Raw genomic sequence first — 24055 nt, 5'->3', positions numbered from 1 at the left:
TTGGTCAGAAGACCTCTGCCATAGGCTCTTAGAAGACTTGACAGAGAATTGCCAATGCCCACAACCCATCTTTTAGGCTAATTTATTATAGTTCATAATTGAGCAAGTCCAGATGGTCTGCCTTCTTATTACCAGTAAAAATTCGACTTGGGAACCCTATTTATATCGATCACAGTTAGGACTTTAAAGCAGTGGTGCTCAATCTGTGCATTGATATTCCTTTAAGGGTTGAACAGCTCTCATGGGTTACCCAAGACCATTAGAAAACACAGATATTTATATTACAATTCATAATAGTAGCAAAACTGCAGCTGTTAAGGAGCAACAAAATTAATTTTATGGCTGAAGGTCATCACAATATTAGGAACTGTATTAAAGGGTCACAGCATTAGGAAGGTTGCGAACCACTGTTTGAAAGCATATAACTTGATTTGTTGATTTATAAAGTAAGTTCTTATTCTTGCACCTGGGATTTTTTCTTCTTCCAGAAACATGGTGGGGAAACTATATTTTAGTCCAATGTTACGTAAGCATAGGCTCAAAGCAAAGGAACTCGAGAGTCTTAAATATTTTATGATATCAGTTCCTCAATGTATCTGCCTCTAAGGTAGAGTTTTACCTGTGGAGGAGCATGGTCTTCTTTAAACAGTTTCTGTTTAGAACTTATTTTCTTCTTAGCTCTTGTACATAGAACTTTTTCTTCCCTCTCGAGTTCTACAGTAAATATGTGCTGATTTTAAGCAATGATCCATCACTAGCTCTCAACTACCTTAAGAAGCATTTCCAAGATGGCTGCCCATTTCTTCAGGGCCATGAATTGATCTGATAGTTCCATTTGGACTGGGAAATGCTATTTCTCCCAAGTTCTTAAGGGTTGCTTGCTAAGCTATTGGCTCACCTATATATGTTTATATTCTCAAATTCTAAGGCAGTAAATTATTGTCTCATGATTTGCAGACACAAGTACTACAAAGATGCTCAAATTGAAGTTGAATGTAATGAAAACCCAGAATTGCCACATAATCAAAGTCAGTTTAGAAGAAGCAGAATAAAGTTGATAAAATTTCAAGGTCATGACAGACACACAAAGTTGTCAGAAAGGAATGAAACCATGTAACAAATTTTATTTCTTAGCTCTCAATCTCATAAAATGCTTAATATATAGGAAACAATGAGAAGAGGAAAATAAAGCTCAATACCCAGTACTTGGATTATTAGAAAAGCATCATTCTTTAATTAAATTGTTAATTGCTTTTATGTTGTGCTTCACTTATTAGAAATAAGTAAAAAATATGCAGAAGTAGAATGCTTGAAACACAAATGTTGAATTCTCAGTTAAGAATTCCATTCCAGTGCCTGTGTATTAAAACTATATGCAAATAATGATTTAACCAAGTAATTGAAATTTGATCAATAGGAGAAAATATTGTTCAACCATCACAATTTTCTTATTACTCAACATGGCAAATAAAAGTTTTCATAAAATTTACATTCAAGCTCATTCTCTAAATAAAGTGAATTGGATCTAACAAAGAGAATGTAAATGGAGAGAAGTGTAGCTGGGGTTCATCCCAGAACTTTTATTATATCTGAGACAGTGATGTGTTCTTTGTGCGAAGGTTCTCTGTTTCTTCAGGACTAAAGATGACTCAACTGAGATAGCTAGATTTTCAGAACTCATTTCCTGTGTTATTCTTGCTTTCAAGCCTTTCCCATGGCTGCCTTTTAGCAGTGGAGCCAAACTGGGTCAGCTATTGTGTCCCTCACATATTGTATTTAGTCTTCCCTCAGGAGCTGTCACTTTTCTTCTTCTTGAAATGAATTCACCTAAAGAGGCAAAGCCATTTGTCTCAATCAATTTCTCATCTTTCTCTCTGGAGTCCTCAGAACTCACCATTACACTGTCAAAAGGGTGTCATTCGTGCATTCTCCAAAACACAACTATTGAAAGCCTAATAATAATAATAGTGCTTACTATTTACTGAGCTCCTCAAATGTGCCTTGCCAGTTATGCTGGGAATCCAGGGATAAACAAGGCTTTATTTTGTCCTTGGGAAGCCTATCAATCAACAGAAGCAAATGTGCAAGTGAGTGTCCCTATTTCAGATCAGCTGTGTGCTTTAGGAGCCCACAGAAGAACAGATCACTTCCTGTGTTTTTGTTCATAGTGTTACCACCACCTAGACCTCAACACTTCAAAGTCATATTCAATTGACTTTCATATTTTTTTATAACCGATGGTGGTCGCTGTTTAGATACACTGTTGGTGTTTCTTCTTATTCCCAGTGAATTGCTCTGTTAATACCTCCAATATAGATAACTATAACAAGTCTTTAGTCAATACAGATGTTCCCCTCCAAATTATTATTTTGAGCAGCATTGCTTAAAACATGGCATTGGATTAGAGATGTCCACAGGGCCACTGACTTCTCTTGCTTCTGTAAACACAGCATGTTCTTTATCCTGCCTGAAGCTTAAAGCGTGTCCTTTTCTATGCCAAGGATAAATTTTTTTCTTCCCAAATTTATTTTTCTCACCAGTATTTTCATCAAGTAGATTAGAAAACAAATTATATCATTTGGCCTTTTTAGAACTCCATACTCCAAAGGGCTACCAGGTGTCTAAGTGTCTACTCGGCAATGCGGGATATTCCACAAAAAGAGCCTAAATTTAAATCTAGAGAGATCTCTTAGTAGTTAAGAGCATGAGTCGTGTTCCATGGATTACAGTTGAGTTCAAGTCCCAGAAGCTATGCAACCGTCTCTAATTTGATATCCACGAGATCCAAGGTCTACTCCTAGCCTCTGTGACGTTCACTGCACCCATTTACAAACTCACACATGGACAAACACAAGTACACAAAAAAGATACTTTATAGAATGAGACAAAACCTTGACTTTTAAACAACAGTTGAAGACCACACTAGAACTAGGTACAAGGCAATTATATATAGTTAAAATGGCAAGATAACTTTCAGAAATATATACAGATATTTAAAATTATAGTATAACTGTATCATTCCTCCTCACATTTCCTCCTTCAAAAGACTCCCATGTAACCCCTTTTACTCTCTTTCAAGTTCGTGGGATCCTTTTTTTAATTGTTGTTGTTACAGACATTCATTTCTGAAAATACAACTTGATCATTTTAGGATAAGTACAATAAAACATCTCTTTGCAATAGAAAAACCCTCAACCAATCACTTTGAGTTATGGAGCCTAATATCAACTGATTTCACACATATATATGATATATATATGTACATATATATATATATATACATAACATATACATATACACCACATACAACTTTTGCCTAAACATATGCAAAATTTTATAAACATACCCAAAAATTTATGTTTCAGAGATCATTGTGGAAAAGGAGATAGAGAGATTGTGGGATTCAGAGGAACTTGAAGTTTGCTGTGAGGTTGTCTTTCCTAGAAATGCCATCAGCTACCCCCATATAGTCTTACCAACATGGTTGCCTAAGCATGACATGAACAAGAATTGTACCAATAAACAGAGATGAAGGAAAGCTCACAAGACCTCCATTCCTTATGGGTATAAGACATGCTGAATGGGTATGAGAACAATAGCTATAGTTCTCCCCATGGAAGAGCAAACACATTGGTCAGGCAGCATATGCAAATTTTTCAAAGACAACATATGCAGCATAGGGTTTCCAAGGGACAGAAGTTATATCACATGTTAAACATCCTCATTTTCAGTCATTCTGTATGATGGTTTCCCAGTTTTCTTTAAAGTCTGGTGCTTCTTAAGAGATCTCTCTTGGTTGTGTACCCAGATGGTTCCCATCATTCCTTTAGAATCTGTTCCCTTTCCTTCAGAGTGCCTTTCCCAACTTACTATTAAAACTTCATTGACATTTTGCCATCTTCCTTGCACAAGTTTTAGCCATTACAATAATTGAGACTAGTTTTGTTTATTTCATTCATGCATAGTAGGCATTGGCTTGCGACAGAGCAAGAGCCACTAAGTATGTCTTGAAGACAAAGTGGCCCATTATTATTATGGCAACATTCTGAATAACTTAAAGAATAAGGTAGATGCTAGATAGCCAGCTTGTAAGAGTTTTGCTCTAGAATCCAGAGAGATTAATTACTGGTGAAGATCTCATTCAGGATAGCTACAGTAGTTCGTACTCCATTACTGCACAAGTGATCAAAAGAACAACTTTTTTTTCTTTTTTTTCCAGAGCTGGGGACCGAACCCAGGGCCTTGCACTCGCTAGGCAAGCGCTCTACCACTGAGCTAAATCCCCAACCCCAAGAGAACAACTTTTAAAGAGAAAAGTTTTATTTACCTCATATCCTCAGTGGTTTCAGTTCATGGTCAGTTGGACCATTACTTTTGAGTCTGTGGGTAGAGAAGCCATGATGGGAAGTTCAATAATGGAGAAAAAAAAGTCTCAGTAAACAGCAAAGAGGAGAATTTCCATAGTACTCATCAAGGACATTCTTCTGCCAGTGGGGGATGGGCTATCATGATAGAAGGAAATTAAACTGATCTGGCCATGGAAGCCTCTAGTGTCAATCTCAGGGAACCACAGAGTATTTCTATTAGTATATAGAAATTATGGTCATCAATTGGAAATATGAACTGGAGTAAATTATCGTTTTATCTGCCAAGGTAGAAAATAGGTGGTCCTGAACTGACCATATTGGGAAGGTGTTACAAGCTCAATTTGCTCCTGTAGTAGAGTCTCAAATCAATATCTGATAGAGCTTTTATATAAATAACTAATAAAGATTTTTCAGCTGTATTTACTTATCCTTTGCCTAATGAAGATTGAGACTTCATACCCAACTCTCTGTTCAATGAGCAAAGTATTTCTCCATCACATTAGATGTCGGGAAAAAAATATAAAACGCAGTTATAAGCTTCAGGCCACCTGCGTCCTACATCTTGGTGAACAAGATTAAAATGTCGTGTAATAGGAGAAAATGAGGGAACAATAGAAATGGTGAAATAATTTTAGCCTCAATTATATGTTTCAGTTGCAGGTGCTATAGATACTTTGAGATGAGAGAAACAATAGCCAGAAAATGATGGGAAACAGATATCTGCTCTCTTTCAATTCTTCATTGCATGAGTTGGTCAAGGATAAAAACATTTAACTTTTGTTCATTTAATCTTGTCTCTGGGAATTCTTTATTCTATACAATGCCAGCCTCCTAAAATTATAACACTAACTCATCTTCCTCTGATGAACTTTTCCCACTTTTATTCTGTTATCAAGTAAAAGATGCAATTCTCAACTCTTATCAGTACCTCTTTTTACTGTGCATATTTTTCAAGTATTTTCTATTATGTGACAATCTGTAGGAAAAGAAGCTGGCATTAAAAATCGCGCTCTGTGGCTTAATTTCACCTTATCAGCATGAGTCTGGTGTTAATCAACTTATATGAGTCACAGAATACTTCTCAGCAGCCATCTAGTGGTATCAGACAGGCCATAAACTGAAGGTAATCAAATGTGTCTCACAATCCTTTCTCCCGTCTCTCTGCCATATGGGATAGCGCATTTCTTCCAGGAGACTAGAGCTAAAGTTAGTTTCTAGATGGTTCTGTTGAAATTGTTACTGACTCCCTATTATACTTACGAGTAGTGAGAACCAATGGAGTGGATAATCCAAAATAATAGATGGTCCCAAATTGGTGATACTTGTCATGATAGAATGACAATCTGTTTCTTTTCTTTTGGAGCTTTACCTTTCTTTTAAATTATGTTTTCTTGTGCCATAAATAGGCAGAGAAAGACAGAAATAAGTAAGTAAGTAAGTAAGTAAGTAAGTAAGTAAGTAAGTAAATAAATAAATAAATAAATAAATAAATAAAAATAAGGTAGTATCGTTTTAAATTCCGTGGTTTCTTCGGGGTACATCATGTACGTCTATGTGCAGTCACTCCATAGGGAGGGCTTTATTTTTGCTGACAAAGGAAGAAAGTCATAGACAACAAAGCACTGTAGGAAAAGCTAATGCTGTGCTGAGTTAGAAAATAGAACTTTAGGGGTTGGGGATTTAGCTCAGTGGTAGAGCACTTGCCTAGCAAGCACAAGGCCCTGGGTCCTGTCCCCAGCTCCGGAAAAAAAAAAAAAGAAAATAGACCTTTGGCTTTACTAAAACTAGAAGATACGTATCATGATGATTTAGCTCTGCTAAAGATTATTTTTAGACGTTTTTTTATTTCAGAGTTCCATATCGATATGAAATATGAAAAATATTTTGCATAAAATTTAGAAGGAAAGAAGGGAGCTGGCCACCTGTTCTTTCCATTGGGTTGAGATAAGGACAAAATACAGTCCCACTGTTGTAACTCACATGTTGGTAGGTTTCCGCTATAGTGCTCCAACCGGATGAACGCAAGTTTCAGAGGATGGATTTGTTTTATTTTCTTAGAAAACTTGTATGAGAATAGACCATGAGGGAGCCTGGTTCTGTCAGTATTTTGTAACTGACTATTCAAAACTACTCTTCCTGAAAAAATATTTTAGTTTCTATATTATTTATGGCTCTCTATGGTCAAAATGTTTAGGGTAGAATTTCTGTTCATGTAAAACATGGAGCAATTTACTGGATGAGTCTGAGCACTCTTCTTATTGGGTAATGGTGATGGCAATAGCATGCTGAGGTTCTAGATTACATGATGTTTCTTATATATAAATATTTGATGAAACTTTATATTACTCTTGATTAGTTCAACACAATAAACACTAAAATATATATAATACATGTGTTTGCTAATATTTGCATTTCTAATCTTATTTAGATCCATCAATGGAGTGTGAAGACTTTTAAATTAGGAAAAAAGAAAGTTATTGATTAGGCATCTTTGTTGTGTAAGACACCACTCGTGTCTCCATGTCCTCTCATCAAAATTATGATAACTCTGTACTCTCTTTCTCATTACCTAATCCTTGTTACTCTTGTCCTGTAATATTTGAGAACACTGAAGCTAAATATTTAAGATAAGGTCTCACAAGTAGAAAGTTCTAAATTTGAAATTTAATTCTTTGACTGGCTGCAGCTTTAATCTTAAACACGTATTCTCTTTGTTAACTGTGGAAGCAACAGGTATATGCAGGATTATGAATCCTTTGGAGACGAGGAGAGAGGTTTCCCTAAATTAGGGTTATTGTTTCTCGGTGCCTTGTTTTTCTTTCTTTCCTTCCTTCCTTCCTTCCTTCCTTCCTTCCTTCCTTCCTTCCTTCCTTCTATGTGTTTCCTTATTATTTTTTAATAATTTTAGTTTTTACCAAAAATAGACTTTTTCATAGGAAATATTCTGGTCATAGTTTACCCTCCCTGCACTCTCCCCAGATTTTCTCTAACTCCCAACCACCCAAATCCATGGCCCTTCTCTCTATCATTTACTAAAAAAACACACAGGTGGGGCTGGGGATTTAGCTCAGTGGTAGAGCGCTTACCTAGGAAGCGCAAGGCCCTGAGTTCGGTCCCCAGCTCCGAAAAAAAGAACCAAAAAAAAAAAAAAAAACACACAGGTAACTAAACCAATCAACAAACCAACCAACCTACTAACCAAGCAACCAACCAACCAGAATAGAACAAAACAAACAGAAAAAAAAGCCAAAGAAAAACTCTAGAAACACATACAAACTGAGACACACACACACACACACACACACACACACACACACACACACACACACAGAGGGGGGGGGCTATCAAACCAAAATTGGAAACCATATTATATAAGTAAAACAAGCTGTAAGTTTAAATATAAAATGCCAAGATGAAACATTATGAGACAAAAATCCCTCAAAAAATACCAGAATACCAGAGTCATTTCATACGGGACATCTACTGCTGGTCATAGGACCTGCCTGTGAGTGTGGCTTGTATACCAAGTTCTACTCCCATATGGTGAATAGTTGTCAGTTGGGGATAAGTTCTTAGTCTTTCTTGATGTCAAGATGCTCCAATTTTACTCTTTAGGGGATATGCTATACTTTCTAGCATACCGATGTCCTCATCCATTTCTAATAGACTGCCTTTCACCTAAGGATGAGGATCAACATTCTGTCCTATATGTCTCTCAAGTCAACTTAAGCACCAACTCCTCCTGGGACTTTTCTCTGCTACCTTTTTCACTATGGGTAGAACCATGGTCTTGCAAGGAGTCTCTCTAGTATTGCTACCTCTCCAACAGCCATGCATGACCTTAATATTCTCAATCAAGAATGCATCATAGCCAGTCAGCACATTTATTAAGTGTACTGCAGTGGGACCTTGAAGGCAGCAACTATGCTGTGTTTAGTCTATCCCGAAGCTCTGGCATTATTTTTAACCTACAAGCCTTCAGCTACTATCTGATTTAAAGACTTAGTAGATAAAAGCTTTCTCTTCTTGGGGTTGGGTATCAATTTATATATTGTACGTTTATATATAAGCCAATGAAGAAAACACATGAATGTTCATTATTCTATATCCTTTCAATAGTATCAGTGTAGGAGACAAGACAGAGGGATTTATGATGAAACTTGGCAACTTGAGTGTCTAAGAAAACACCACTTTAAGAAAAGTAAATATAGGCGAGTGCAATGGTGTTTTTAGAGCAAACAGCAGAGAACGGCCCCCTAACTACCCAGTTGAGTTTTATCAACTTTTAAATGTGTTTGGGTCCTGAGCAAATCAAATTAACAGCTATTCTCACTTTCATGGCAAGGAAGCTTCTTTCAAAGGGGATGAACCATTTCCTAAAAATATTCAGAGTACTTGCTTATAAGGGGAAAAAATATCCAACACAACACTGCACATAAATAAGTTAGCTGTCTTCAACCAGGACAACCACTGAAAATAACAGGCACATCCCAAGGGGCTGCTTCTCAGTTATATTAATAAATCAAAATATCTACTTATGATGATTTATTTGTAGATCTTGATGTTGAAAGCTCATTTATCATTTGCAATGCAATTTGCCCATCTCTACAGATCATAAAAATTCATTGAATTATGCTTGTTCTCACGGTATAATTTAATATCTTGTTTTTCAGCACTAGAATAAATCCCCCTGATAAGTATATAATTTCCCTATGTTATCCTTTAGCAGTCAATCACAAGTAATGCAATTTATATACTTATATGCACACATGTATTTAAGAGTTAATGAAACAAATTTCTCATTGCATCATTTCTTAACTGAAACTCAACCCAAAAGACAAGAAGAAAACAACATAATCTATTTAGGAATCAAAACAACAAAATTTCTCAGCTAATAACAAAGTCTGTTGTATATTTCTGAAGTAAATGCAATATCTTGCTGATCCCACCCAAACTGTAATTTATATCAAGCTGGGGAAGGGATGCATACAAGTATTTTCTTAGAAGTTGGCAACATAGATTCTTAGCCCAGCCATTCTTTACCTCAGATAATAACATAGTTACAAAATAATGTGACATTCAAGATCTGGAATAAATGCATAAATTTTAGATTAAGCAATACACTACCAACTTATATTACTATTATAGCAGTCTATAAAAATGATTATGTAATTTTTAAGTTGACAAGTAGTTTTTATCCAACAATATGATAGACAAATTATAGATATATAGACACATTCGATAATAAAGACTTTCTTTCAGTATAAAATGATTAAAACACTAAATTATTTTTATGTATTTTTACTTTATTTTAATTTTAAGACATATTAATATAAATTTAATTAAAAAATACATTTATATCATTTTCATCTTCCCTTTCTTTCTTCCTACTCCTCTTCATGTACCTCCCTTGGCCTCCCTCAAAAGTATGGCTAATTCTTTAGTTGTTATTGTACACACATACACACACACACACATACACACACACACCATTTAAATATATAAATACAAACTGCTCAGTCTGTTTAGTATTATTTGTGTATATTCAATCTCACAGCTGCTCATTGTATTAGAGAACCAATCTGGCTTATCCGTGGGAAAGGCTATTTCTCTTGCTTTTAGCTTTTCATAGTAGTCTCTAGTTCTTGTTAGTAGATGGGACCCCACGAGATCTCTTCCACTCAATATAATTTCTAACGAAATTTGTTAATTCTTTATAGATATCCCAAAGTCAGGTCAAGGCAAGATTTTTATTGTTCACACTCAAATCCTTATGTTTACTTATAAAGCAAACTAAAGGCTAAAAAATGCAGTTTCAAATTCATAAATGTGTTTTATTTCTATAGCATGCCAATCAGTTATTCTGAAGCATGTAGCTAAGACTATTATAACCTAGACTATGATAACTCCAGGGTGCCTCTCTAGTAGGCCATCTCTCCCATAAAATATACCAAAGCACAAGAAAAATACAGTTGGTTTGTCAGAATTCTACAAATACTCTAACACAATCATTTATCAAACAAAATTAAGATCTATGGCCGAAATGCCACACTTTGTTATATCTGTACACTGTGGTTGTAGTGTTGACTGTGAGCTCACTGCGACCTTCATTTTTTATCTATATTAGGCATTAGCCCCTGGAAAAGAATTCGCTAACCAGTGAGAAGGCTAAGCAGAAAAGGATTCTCTTAGCGATACACAAGGCTCACAGATAAAAGAGAGAGAAACATCATTAGAGATGCTCACCAGGGGACTGGATTCCTTACTAGTTCACTATGATTTCCAGGCTTTGCTTCCGAGTCAGCCTAGTCACCAAACACTTTGGCTCTGTAGGGAACTTTGCTAATGGTCCACATTATGCATGTTTCATCTGGACTAGAAGCACTTTAGCTGGTTGAGACAGTAGCTGTCAAGGACTCTTCCTTGAGGGACAATTCTGTATTAGATTTCCCAAGTATTGGGTAGCAGGAGTATATAGGCGTAGATCATTCGGCTGACATGGCAATGGTAAACGTTCCCTGAAAATTCTTTTATATCCTCACAAACACTTGGTTTAGGAGAAACCATTTTAAAATAAAGTAATCTCTTAGTTCTACTTAGGCGTACTCCCTAGACACACGAGAGAATAACAGCCTAGGAAAGGGCATATCATGAAACAGACTGACTTTTAGTATTATGGTATGGGAATACATTGGCCAATGAGGTAGGGAAGGTTAATTTTCCACAATGGACAAAGTTTCCATGCTATATACATAATGTCTTGGATTTGAGAGCTGATGTTAGACTTATCGTTCATGGTCAACTTTAAAATAAGGAGAGGACCAAAGAAAAGAATGTGCAGAGGGGCATGTACTCCAGAATCTTTGACTTATAGCAGAATGATGAGAGAACATCATCTCTGTCATTGCAGAAAGAACTGACAGTTGATCCTTTTTGCCTTCCACCTAAACCTGATGCTCTATGTAGGCAAAACTTAGGAGTGGTCCCCATGAAAGTAATGATGACATTGAGATTCTCAGTGTATTCTATTCTGTCTCTTAGTCCCAACGAGTTGAAGCAAAAAATGAACTGGGGGTGACTGAAGACTATTTTTTAAAAAAAACCTACAATAACAACACTGCACAAATAAATAAACGATATGAAAATATTATGTACTGCCACCAGATCTAACAAACTGCTAAACTGTTAAATGTTAATTGTCTTTGATCCAACCTTTATGTGAGAAAAATGCAAACAGTGAAAGGCCCATTTCATCAACCCTGCCCATTTCTCATTCATTTAATTTACTGATAGTTCATTTAAGAGTCACATACATAGTCTTCATAGGATTGCTTGCTCTTCTTTCCCTTGTTTTAATCTCAGTTGATGTCAACAGTAGAGCAACCCCATAAAGTCAATTTAGCAATATTCATTATGTTTCAATGATTTTCAAAGAGCTTGTGTTACACATAGGTTATTATCGGTTAAGTCCATTTCAATAAATGCTTTATAACAAGATATTTCTGTAACAGTTTTTTTTTGGTGCATTTTTGATTATCAAACTCTTTTTTAAGACAATGGAATCATCATTTATATTTTTCTAAGAAATTATTCATCCTCCAAAGTTTAATGTTTTGGCTTAAATCATGCATCAAAACAGGATCAACTTGCTCTGTTCTCTCCACAGTGAATACAGCTATATTACACATACTGTTTGTGTAGCTTCATCCATTCATCACTACAGCTTCTGTTTTTAAAAAAAAAAACACAATCTGATTTGCTTTGCACACAGCCGCTTTTGGTTTTATTGTCCATCTCCTGCATGTTTTTTCCCCCTAATTTCACTCCTGTTTCTTTCTGGCAGTTCCAAAGAAAGTCAACAAAATCAATGGTTAAGAACTGAATATACCATGAATTGAACCAAATTCAGAGATGAAAATCAAAACAGTTTAAAATGAGAATACTCTGAATCTATAAGGAGATGAAAATATTATAAAATTATTATTTTATTGAAGAGATAAAGTGATACACAATAATTCCCAGGGAGTCAGGGCACAGAAATATCTAATGCATACTTGTCTTTTATGGGAACAGGGTAAGACACTAAATAATTTACACATTGGTTAAGTAAGTATGTTAATAATTTAGAGAAGTGCTCTGTGTAAGCCCTTTGAATTTCACTTTTCATATTTTTTTGCAATTGCAGTGTGTCTGAAGCAGAAAAGGGGCTTAAAATATGAATTTACAGTGTCATCTTGACTAGAAACCAGAAGCAGATATTACTGAGCTTCTCACCCTTCAGTACCTCCTTTTCACTTAATGAAAATTTTGAAAGATAATCCCAGTCTCAAGTGCCACGTAGACCTTACATGCACAATAGCTCTTCGAATTTGCTAAACTACAATAATGACGCAGCTAAATTTAAACGTGAATGCCATGGCTTTCTGGGGGTGAGTTTACTTCGTGTTCCTGCTTCCTTAGATTCGTGTTCCTGCTTGCCTTCCCCTAGGAAGGGGACCTCCTGAATATGCAGCATGCTTCTACCTTGCACCTTCTTTACCCTGACTCCATGACCCTTGACCTTGAACGTTACGCTATGAGCTATAGCAGACGAGGAAGACAGGAAGTATTTATGTGCTTGTTCCAGTGTTTCACACAGAAGGGTCAACAGCCGTTCCATAGATACGATGGCCAAAAATGTTTCAGTCATCCATTGGCATCATCAGCCTACCTCAGTCACTAAGAACCAGCAGTTCACTTCTCCAAGAATCAGCAACCCTCTAGTTTAATGCCTTCTTTGTTTTTATAATTAGAAATTAATTCCATCCTCTTTGAATTTAAATACTATTTATGCAAGTTACTATATATTATATTATCTTGTTTATTATATATAATAAATAATATATATTATATTAATAGTTACATACATGTGTATGTGTGTGTATATATATTTTCTAGACAGACACTTTCTGTGTATCTCTGGCTGGCCTGGAACTCACTCTGTAGACTAGGCTGCCCTCAAACTCAGAGATCTGCCTGCCTCTGCATCCTGAGTGCTGGGTTTAAAGGTGGGTGCCACCAGTGACCAGCTTTTTTTTTTTTAATTATATAACAGTGACTTTAACACAATTTTCCTTTCAGAGGAAAAGTATAACACTCTTGTATGCCAGAACCAATTCAATATTGTGGTATGCATATACATAGCAAAGCAGATTATAAGTGTTTACTAAATTAATATAAAAACAAATTAAACATTTTAAATAACTTTTATTGGCTATTCTTTGAAAAAATCCATATGACACATGTACTGTATTCATTCTGATAACTGTAATCCTGAGTCTCCCTATCTTCTCACTCTTTATTATCTCCTCAATAATGTTCTTTCTTACATATGTGTGTGTGTGTGTGTGTGTGTGTGTGTGTGTGTGTTGAGATTCATTGAATTAAATTGGATCATTTGTGTTACTGTGGGGTTTGGAAGCATCCATTGGAGCCTTGTGGGCTCCTCAGTAGGTATACAACTGAAAACAATTATTGTTCCTCTCCTAGAATTTACTGGTAGCCAATGATTATTCACTGCTTCATTAAGCCTTTTGTCCATCAGGATGTTAAAAAAAAAGCTGTTCTATAGTTTCAAAAGCACATGCATAGGCCAAGCATGAGTACCCATCTTTTAACCCCAGCATCCAGGAGGCAGAGGCAGGCTGTTGTTGTAAAAATATAAAAATAAAAGAGAGTAGTTGTCTTTTACCCTGCTAGGTCTGCACCGTGGTTCCCCAAGATATCTGCTAGATATCTTGGCGGAAACACATCCCAGTCGCACACTTTCCTACACTCAAACCCTCACATAAAAGAACACACAACACAATAATCTTTGACTCAATTGGTAAGATATAATTGCCCACTTAAACATACTAAGCCCGGTACCATCCATCCCTTAGGAACATTAATAACAACCTGTAAATACACAGAGCAGAATCTTAACATCACCTGCCATGGCTTCTCCCCCTCTCCTCTTTCCTGACTCTCCTTCTCCTCTAGTCTCCTCCTCTTCCTTCAAACTTCTCTCCGGCCCATCCTTCCTTCTTCTCCAATGACAGGCCTTCTTCTATCCTGTACCTGCCCTTCACCTGTACTTTACAAATTCAATGGGGAGGCTCTGGTGGAGTCACCTGATTCCTGAGTATGTGACTAGGCAGCAGGGCAAACCACAACAGCAGGCAGATAACTGACTTCCAGGCAAGCATGATCTACAGAGTGAATTCTAGGACAGCCAGGGTTGCACACAGAAACCCTGTTTTGTAAAACAAATGAAACCTGCATAAAGCAAAAATGAGATCACATATATAGATGTTCCATAAGCACCCAATATTGTATTCTATCTAGTGATAGACAATCCCTTGATTTTGATTTTGTAGCATTTCCTGCACAATCCTCAAGCTTCTCATGCCCTCTAAGGCAACGACCCATTACAACTTATAAGAGAATTTCTCTTTTACATTTATCATTTTGGGATGCCAAAGTTTAGGGAGATAAGAAAAAAATTATGATGCAAAACTCATATTTAAATTAATATGTTAACATATCTGGAAAGTTTTTGTTTTATTTAAGATGTGCTTATTAATCCATTTTAATTTTAGAAAAATCCAAGCAAGTACAGCCTCAGTTAGATTCACCAAAGCTGATGCAGTGTCCTAAATACAAAGTTGTAAATTCATTCTGATATAAGGCATGTTATTAATAGCTAAGTCTAATGGACAAAGCATCAAGACAAGTGTCTGTGCATTTGCTGGGGGAATAATGGCTAAGTAGAGCCTAGAGTGAGTTGAATATCACAAAGTCACAAGTAATAGGGCTAAAGTATGAAGAGCCCAGGCACTCAGAGAAATTTCCTTCAGGAAAAAAAAAAGTTTTCCCAGTCTGTATAGGGAGCACCCAGCATTTCTGGTGGGTAATTTGAGGTCAAGCTCTTCATAATAGATGGTTAGATAAACAGGCCACATAAATCTGGAAAAGGTAGAAGCTTCAATTTGTCCCTGAAGTGACCTACACTTTACTATGTGAAGAAACAGCCACATTCACCATCTCAAGAGCACGTATGATACAGTGTAAATTGCTTAATAATATCAGATGTACTGCACTGGCACATGTGGATTGTTCAAAGTTATGTAATAGCCAATGTGCCAATCAGGTAAAAATCCAGCTCCCATTCCCACCCAGAGAGTGACTCTTCTCTCTGCCTAAACTCATAAAAAGAACTTTTAAAAAAAGAAGTAGGAAGTCTTAGGTCACATCCTTGCTCAGCCTGCTCCCATCCTGTGGTATGTAACTTATACATTTATTTGCACTTAAAAAAAAAAACAAAATACAAACAAACAAAAAAAACTTCCCTACTTTGAGCTCCTATAGGCCCAGGCTGGGTAGCCTTTCTTATAGTGTCCTTGACCTTTCTGGCTCCTTCAATCTTTCCTCTCCCTCTTCCATGAGATTCTCCTAGGCCCACCTCATTTTTAGTGGAATACTGAACAGCCAATCAGAGAGCATTCATGGGATGGACCTAGGCCCACTGTACATATGTAATAGATGTATAGCTTGGTCTTCATATGGAGCCCCTAACAGCAGGAACAGGGGCTGTCTCTGACTCTATTGCCTTCCTTTGGATCTCTTTCCCCTAACTGGGCTGCCTTGTCTAGCCTCAGTAGAAGATACATCTAGTTCTACTGCAACTTGATAAGTCACGGCAGGTTGACATCCATTGGAGGACTCCTTGTCTCTGAGAAAAAAGGGACGGGGGATGGAGGGGAGGGTGGAAGAGAGAGGGACTTGGATGGAGGGAGGAGAATCTGTGATTAAGATGTAAAATCAATTAATAATTAATTAATTAATGGGAACCACCACCACCACAACAGTCTATACTTTCACTATTTCATAGACTATGCGTTGTCCACCTCATTGTTTCAGGCACAAAGAACCTAGACACCCTGTCATGGGACACTTCCTTTCGATAACAGAAACATAGAGATCTAATTTCCTATCCTCAGTTGGCCCACTACTAAACTACAAACATCACTTAGGCCTTCCAAGCTTTGCTATGTTTAATGGGAAATGTGACTTTGGTAATTCTGACCTTGCAGAGGATTGCTAAGGGCTACAGAGAGGATGCCCATGCTTCTAATAATGTATTCTATAGCTGTCATTTACAGTATACTTATGGCCAGATATCATGATTATTTATCATGGAATTAATGATGATGATGATGACAATTTTTTAAAACATCAACAATATCTCCTGGTTTCAAAGGACCATCTCTGACCTTAAGAACATTTTGTCTTCACATTCACAAGCATGACAGTATTCACTGTTGCAAATACTTTGGGCAATTTCAAAAATTACATTCTCAATGGCTTAGACATTAATCTTTTATAGATAATCATGATAAAGTAGACTAGTCCATCATAAAAGGAAGATAATGATAAATAATTCTATGCAGTTATATTAACCAATATATAAAACATGAGATTCTTTATTAAAGCAAATGAGAAAAATATATTTAATTTGCCAAAAGTACATTTCCCCTCCTTTTTGACTTCACCATATATCAATGATCTGTACTGTGAAATAGCTACTTTTCAACTTTATAATGGAAAATTGGTGACACGCAGTAAAAATGGAGCATAGGACCTGTGTTTTAAGTGGCATGGGCCATGAAGACACACAGAGTACCATGAGAAGGGTCTATCCGTTTGTGAAGAAGAGAGGTTGTCTAGAGAAGGATGTACTGATGGAGAGATACCTGCATCATCACAGAGAATAGCAACAACACCTAAAAAGGAAACTGGCACCTCCCCCAGATCACCACCTTGCCGCCTACTACTTGGGTTTAATGATATCCATGGCCAAGAAGGCAGAACTGCCTCGCCTTTACTCCTATACTTTGTTTCAACAAATAGTTACAAAACACACCAAATTTAGTGCAACGTAGAGCATAGGCTAAGACCGCACAGTGCCAAAGGTGAGCAACAGCCATGGAGACAAAGAGAAAAGACATCTGACTCGGCGGCCATTTTTTTCTCCCAGCCCCGACACACCACGAAAGAAGCAACAACCATTTCATACTAAAGTAAAGGTATCTTAGTATTTGTAAAACACAAAACTAAGAAATCCACTGAAGTCCCTCCTAAAAACTATGACTCTATCTCAGTTTTATAGATGAGAAAACTGAGAAACAAAAAAATCAAGTGCTTGTACTCTTTCTTGTAAACCTTCTAATTCTCTCAAGAGTTCTAGCAGACCAATGGGACTTAACTTCTCTTTAGGCAATGAAACTGAAATTTGTAAAGAAGAAGAAGTGAGTTACAAAAAAATTTAAATATACATCTATGAATCTAGAGTTGTGGAGCATAAAAATAGAGAGAGAGAGAGTGTGTGTGCATGAGCATATGTGTGAGTATGTGTGCAAGTGTGTGTGTGTGCATTTGTGTGAGTCTGTGTGTACATAAGTGTATGTGTGAGTATGTGTGCAAGTGTGTGTGTATGTGTGTGCATTTGTGTGTGTCTGTGTGTGCATGAGCATATGTGTGAGTATGTGTGCAAGTGTGTGTATATGTGTGTGCATTTGTGTGTGTCTGTGTGTGCATGAGCATATGTGTGAGTATGTGTGCAAGTGTGTGTGTATGTGTGTGCATTTGTGTGTGTCTGTGTGTGCATGAGCATATGTGTGAGTATGTGTGCAAGTATGTGTGTATGTGTGTGTGTGTGTGTGTGTAGATGTGTATGTATATATTCTTAGAAAACGGCACTTTCTCCTACTGCACAAAGAGTTCCAAATGGTGAGAGGAATCTTCAGATCAATTGGCCATGTGTAAAGCTCCACACTCAATTCAAATTTAGAAACAAAGAAGTCTCTAGATGTCATTTACCCCTGCATACTTATGGTGGAAAAATACTCCAGGAAATGTAGAACATTCAAATTTTCATTCAATCCTACATGTTTGTTAATTATTTGTGAAAACAAAGTATGGGAGTAAAGTCCATGTGAAGTGAAGGTTTATAGCCATGAGGGCTGACATTTAAAGATATCAGTGAGACGTTAAATAAAGAGCCTAATGACGTCTTTTAAGGTCTTAGAAAATAAAACTGAGCTGAATCCCATAGCAGCAAATGAAAGCAGACAAAGATTCACATTGGAAATAAAGAGAGGGAAAATGAAAGAGTCATTGGAGACACAGTGAACCAGAGAATCGGTTATGATAAAAACAACTGGGATTGTCAAACCATTAGCCAAATACTCAAAAGAAAGAGATGAGATCCAGATGAATAAAATTAGACAAAAAAAAAAAAGAAATTCTAGTGAAATCCAAAGGATCACTAGGATGTATTTTGAGAACTACTATTCCCTACGCCTGGAAAACCCACTTAGAAAACCAGTAATTTCTAGATAGATATGACCCACCAGTACAACATCAAGAGGAGAAGACACGTTGAACAGATCCACAGCAAGCAATGAGAAGGAAGCAGCAATCAGTCAAACTAAAGAAAATGACAGGACAAGACCAAGTCACTGCCGAGTTCTACCAACTCCTTAAAGAAGAGCTAACAGCATTGGTTCAATTTTTCACAAAATGGAAAAGGAAGAGACGTCAATCATATCATTGTGTGAAGGCAATATTACGCCAATGACAAAGCCAGAACAGAAGTTGACCAAAAACCTCTAGACCAATATCCTTAGTAAATACAGACACAAACATTTCTGATATGATACACTTGCAACCCAAATTCATAAACACATTAAGTCATACACCATGACAAGTTGGTTTCATCTCATTAGTCTGGATAACTAAGCAGAGATTAGATTTTTATAATCTACATCTCAACAGCTATTTCTTCTTGGCCACCGTACTCAAGCTCTTGGTGTCAGAGCATCTCTGAAAACCTAAAGGATGCTTAACAGACTCTCTCCCAGAAATGGGCACACATCTGTGCAAATTTTATATACCCTCTGAAGCCTAGAACCTGAGACATAGGACATTTATTCTTCACTGACCTTATTATGAGCCAGTCCCAGCCGCATGGAATTGGACCATGGCATAACTTGAAATGTTAACTTGTTAAAACCAAGCGGAGACCTTGGGCATGAAGAATGGATGTTTTAACACTGGAGTCTGCCAGAGCTGGTGCATACTTGATTGATGAGGTCAAACTGCGATAGACTTGCAAGTGAGATTTTCGAGGAGGGCAGTGGGAGAAAGCATTTACTGAGAGAAGCATTGAAGCCTCCCTTGCCATGAGATTAAGCATTTCAGCAGTCTAGGGATTTCAGATACTGGGACACAAGTGTTCTCAGAGCATGTCCAAGTAGAACATCCCCGGGTTAGCCCTTCTCAAGATAAAGAAACTCCTTCTGACTCTGAAGTGCCTGATTTGCACTAGGTAATGAGGAGCTAAAAAGAAAAGCTGACCACTACAGGAGAAGGCTAACCATCTGGAGAAGCACCAGCAACTATTTTACAAACTGTATTTCACATTCCCCCCTTTTGTTTAAGCTGTATTTAATTATGTTGAAGATTACATCTATGTAGAAGATTATGCATCCTCAGTGCATCTCACGGTCTGTCATGATAGTCAACACACCATAAACAGTGCATTGGTTAGAAATAGCTAATTCCAGTTCCCACCCTCAGATTCAGGCATTTTAGTGGATTTGAAAATGAGGGTTCATTCTTCTTGTTACCATTAATCTCCTTAATAATGAAGGTAATATTTCTTGCAAAGGTCATCATCCCCCCTTTCTAAGAAATCAGTGTAGCCACTTGTTTTAAGATTAGTTGCTAAATTATTTTTTTTTTTATGGATTGGGCTGTCATATTAAAAGGCTCCTTTTCTCCCTGTTTTGGCCACTCTGCATACTGGAAGGAATTTGTTTTGTCTTAATCATTCAATTTCCATAAACAACTTTGAGCAGATGAAAGCAATTTGAGGATTTTCTTACTGGAAACCATCAGGGCATATACGTCATAGTAAACTCAGCTTAAATTGGTTTATAGCGTAAATACAGGGGACTGCACAGATGGTAAGCACATATCCACAGTCTGATGGATTTACGAAAGCTGGTCCCACTGCGCACTTACTCCTGAAATCTAGGTTCCATATCAAGACACAGGTCCCCATCAGTACCCAGAAATTTCAAATAGAAACAGGATAGGTTAGACCTATTTCATAATTATAAAAGCATGGTCCGATTTTCTAATACTGAAGGGTTTCCTGGTAGAATTTGGTTGCGTATTAACAATGGACTGTCACTTGTGGAGAATAGATATTCGGCCTTCTGAAACATTTAATTTTGAGTTGTTAACGGCTATGGTCTCCCTATCTTGCACACTCCACTTTTAGGTTTCTCAGTTTCTGCCTTTCTAACTTTGAAACCGTATCCTCAAATGAGTACAATGTTAAAACTACTGTCTTTTCCCAGTAGAGCCACTGTTTTATGAAGTTATAATTTTATCTTTAGTAATAGCTGCTGCCTTGATACCTAATTGTTTGCTACCAAACTATTTTGGTGGTGTATGTAATATACTTTGTGTTCAGTCTTCAAAAAACCTTTTTGTAAAAGTTGGACACAGCTGTTCTTTTAGTTGTTACTGCAGAAAGACAACACTTAGCTTCTCAAAACTTCATCCAAAGAAGCATTTTTTTGTCACTTTCTGAATGTATTAAATTCCTAACATGCTTCATTTCCAATGGTGTCCTTCCCTCATTTTATGTCATTGTTTCAAAGGTATAAAAGCATTTTAAATTTGCATGTACTTCAATCTCAATTTCCTGGGACAAGCTGGTTACCCGGACTAGCTGAATTTTTGAGCTCTGATTCAAGTGAGAATATCTGCTTCATATAAGATGTAACATGATCCAGGGTGACACTCAATATGTCAATATGTAGCTTCCAAACACACACATGGACAGTGGAAACACATGAGAGCGTGAATATGCCCCAGCACACGCGCGCGCACACACACATACACACACACACACACACATACAAACACACACACACGATTTGTTTGTTATCTAAAAATGCCTTTACTGTACCTTTATAATTAGTAGTTTTGCCTGGTATAGCATACCAGGATTTCTGTGATTCTAAACGTACAGCATTTGTGGTTGCCTGCCCGAGACCTATACAAAATCAGGTCAGTTGACATTCATTCCATCATGGATTGGGGGAGGGGCTCACAAGGCTCCACCCTAGTCTCAAGGAGCTATTGGCAATTGATGGCCATCTATGGTAGAAGGAAGAGTCCATTTTCTTCAGAAATGATGCCCATGCTCCAGTTGTTGACTCTTCACCAATCCCCAGATGGGACTATTTTTCTTTTTAAAGAGGACATGAAGTTGTAGAGACCTGAGAGGCTCTGGTAGAAGGGGGAGGTGGAAACAGGGGTTGGATATGATCAAAATGCATTATGATATTAAATTCTCAAGAAATAAAATATATTATATATTATAAAATTTCATTCCACTTACTCTTCCTTCCATAATTTCCATTTTCTTTTTCTTTGAGACTCATGAGCCTTTTTTTTGCTTGTTGAGCTTGCATTTTTACCTGGCCGCTGTTCAGTTAGGCTGTGATAGCTCTAGGTGGGGTCTTCCTTGTCCTTAGCATAGTTCGGGGTTATGCTTTTCTTGGCTCTGAAGGTTGTACACTTACCAGAGAAGACTCTAGCCTTTGTCTCACTCACTTAGCTCTGCAGTCTGCACAGAACTTCTGTCTAGGCTCATGGCTGCTTAGGGCTTTGTGAGCTTACTGCTTTATGATCCTTTCCCAGCGATTATAAAACTCTTTTATGCATGCTATTTTCAGCAAAGGGATCATCCTGATAACAACCCATCCCCCACAGACAGGAGAACAGCCCTTCAGAGCTGATAATTACCAAGATTTAACCATCCTCAGTCAGGGACTGAAAACACAATGCTTATATTTTTACTTAGTGAAATGTTTCATATTTTTATTTTTAATTTTTACATGTAAAATTTATATAAGAAAGTAATAATCTTAGGTCTGGTGTCTTTGCTCAGGGCTTAGCGTCAAGGGCCTGCTAAATACCTTCTCAATGCCCTTAGTTTAATCCTCAGATCTACCAAAATAAATAGCACGACTATTCAATTGAATTTAAAACTCTTTATGTCTTAGTGCCCAGGTTTCTTAAGAGCATTAGGCCAATGTGAGTTTTAGAGCAAACTCATGAATGCTGAAGGAGCTACCAGATTATAAACTGGGATCAGAGATGGTAAAGAAACAACAAGCCAAAGAGAGGCAGAGGAAGGAGCCAGTGTCACTGTCACTGAGACTTACAGGGAGCAACAAAAGACATGCGTCCTCTTCCTCACCCACAGAGGATCCTTAGACTTCTTGCTAAAGCATATGACTTCCTGTCTCTAAATTCCAACTTTCTTAAAATGACAATAATCATGAACAATTATCTACAGGCTGGAAGTGATTGGAAACTATAAATATGCAAAGTGCTTAGAATAGCATCTAGTTCATCGCTATTGCTTAATAAGTCAGAGCTCTGGTAATGGTGATGGTGATAATGATGATGACTGTGGTAGAGATGCTGATGATCATAGACATGATCATGAAAGAAAATAATTGTCATTATTGTCAGGGGGATGACAGCGAATATCAGAGATCATGGCCAGGCATGTCACAGAGCTCTCTCTCCCTCCCTCCACGACCCCCACCCTTTCTCGTATCTCTTTTTGCCTCTTTGTCTCTTCCTCCCCTCATGTGTGTGCATGTGTGTAAGGACAATTTGGTATCTTTGCTGTTCCAAAACATATTTGTTTATAGTTATTTATTTTTATGTGTATAGGTGTTTTACCTATGTATGTGCACCACACGCATGCAGTACCCCTCAGTGGCCAGAAGAGTTCTGACAGTGGAGTCACAGGAGGTCATGAGCTTCTGTGTGTATGCTAGAAATCTACTGCAGGTCCTTGGCAGGAGTAGCCAAAGATTTTAACCACTGAACTATCTAGCCATCTCCCCAGCCCAGATACTCATTGCTTTTAAAATGTATTATACACTTTAAAGTGATTAAGTTGCTGAACCTTTCTCTGATTATACTGGATATGTTCTGCATCAAGGAGCCAGAACTCCAGACAGGATGGGTTTGTTTATGTATGTGTATGTATGTATTTGTGTGTGTGTGTGTGTGTGTGTGTGTGTGTGTGTGTGTGTGTATGTGTTTGTCTGTGATATAAGACATAGCCATGGGTTTGATCCATTGTCCTTCATAACTAATAGTGTCAGGGGGAGAATAAAACTAAGTCACTCATTGTCATCGAGTTTGAAGAAGGACTCTGTGTCAGTGTTTGAGGCTTAGAATATTGGGGTGATTTATAAACAGTGTCTCCAAAGAGAAAGAACACACTTTAGGAGGGACATTTCGCATTGTGGCTTGTACTAGAAAATACTGAGAATAGAAAAAAATTTTCCTGAGGCTCATTCGCTAGAATTGAACTTTTCTCTTTTGCTTCAAATAAACTTCATTTTAAAGAGTGTGATTTTAAAAAAATCTAATGAGAACTTGAGCCAAATGGATAAGGCACCTTGGTGGGAATAGATTTAATCAGAGAACTGCCCGTTCTGTTCACGTATGTATACCTTTTTTTTTTTTTTTGGTTCTTTTTTTTTTCGGAGCTGGGGACC

At 37.2% G+C, this 24055-nt stretch overlaps 1 protein-coding gene and 1 long non-coding RNA gene across 2 annotated transcripts in view; both read right to left on the bottom strand.

The window, feature by feature from the left end:
• The window catches only part of Car10 (carbonic anhydrase 10), a 502355-nt gene that overhangs the window by 347488 nt on the left and 130812 nt on the right, over positions 1-24055 (bottom strand). The window lies entirely within an intron of this gene.
• Positions 1105-24055, bottom strand: part of LOC108352121 (uncharacterized) — a 29371-nt gene continuing 6420 nt past the window's right edge. Inside the window, exon 2 of the long non-coding RNA XR_005490695.2 lies at positions 1105-24010. This is a non-coding gene — a long non-coding RNA (uncharacterized LOC108352121). The remainder of the gene's footprint in view (positions 24011-24055) is intronic.

Source organism: Rattus norvegicus, chromosome 10 (assembly GCF_036323735.1).
Source record: "Rattus norvegicus strain BN/NHsdMcwi chromosome 10, GRCr8, whole genome shotgun sequence".
In the NCBI taxonomy this organism is placed as follows: Eukaryota; Metazoa; Chordata; class Mammalia; order Rodentia; family Muridae; genus Rattus; species Rattus norvegicus.
Note: the sequence above shows the minus strand (reverse complement) of the source record. Positions and strands in the feature narration are given on the sequence as shown.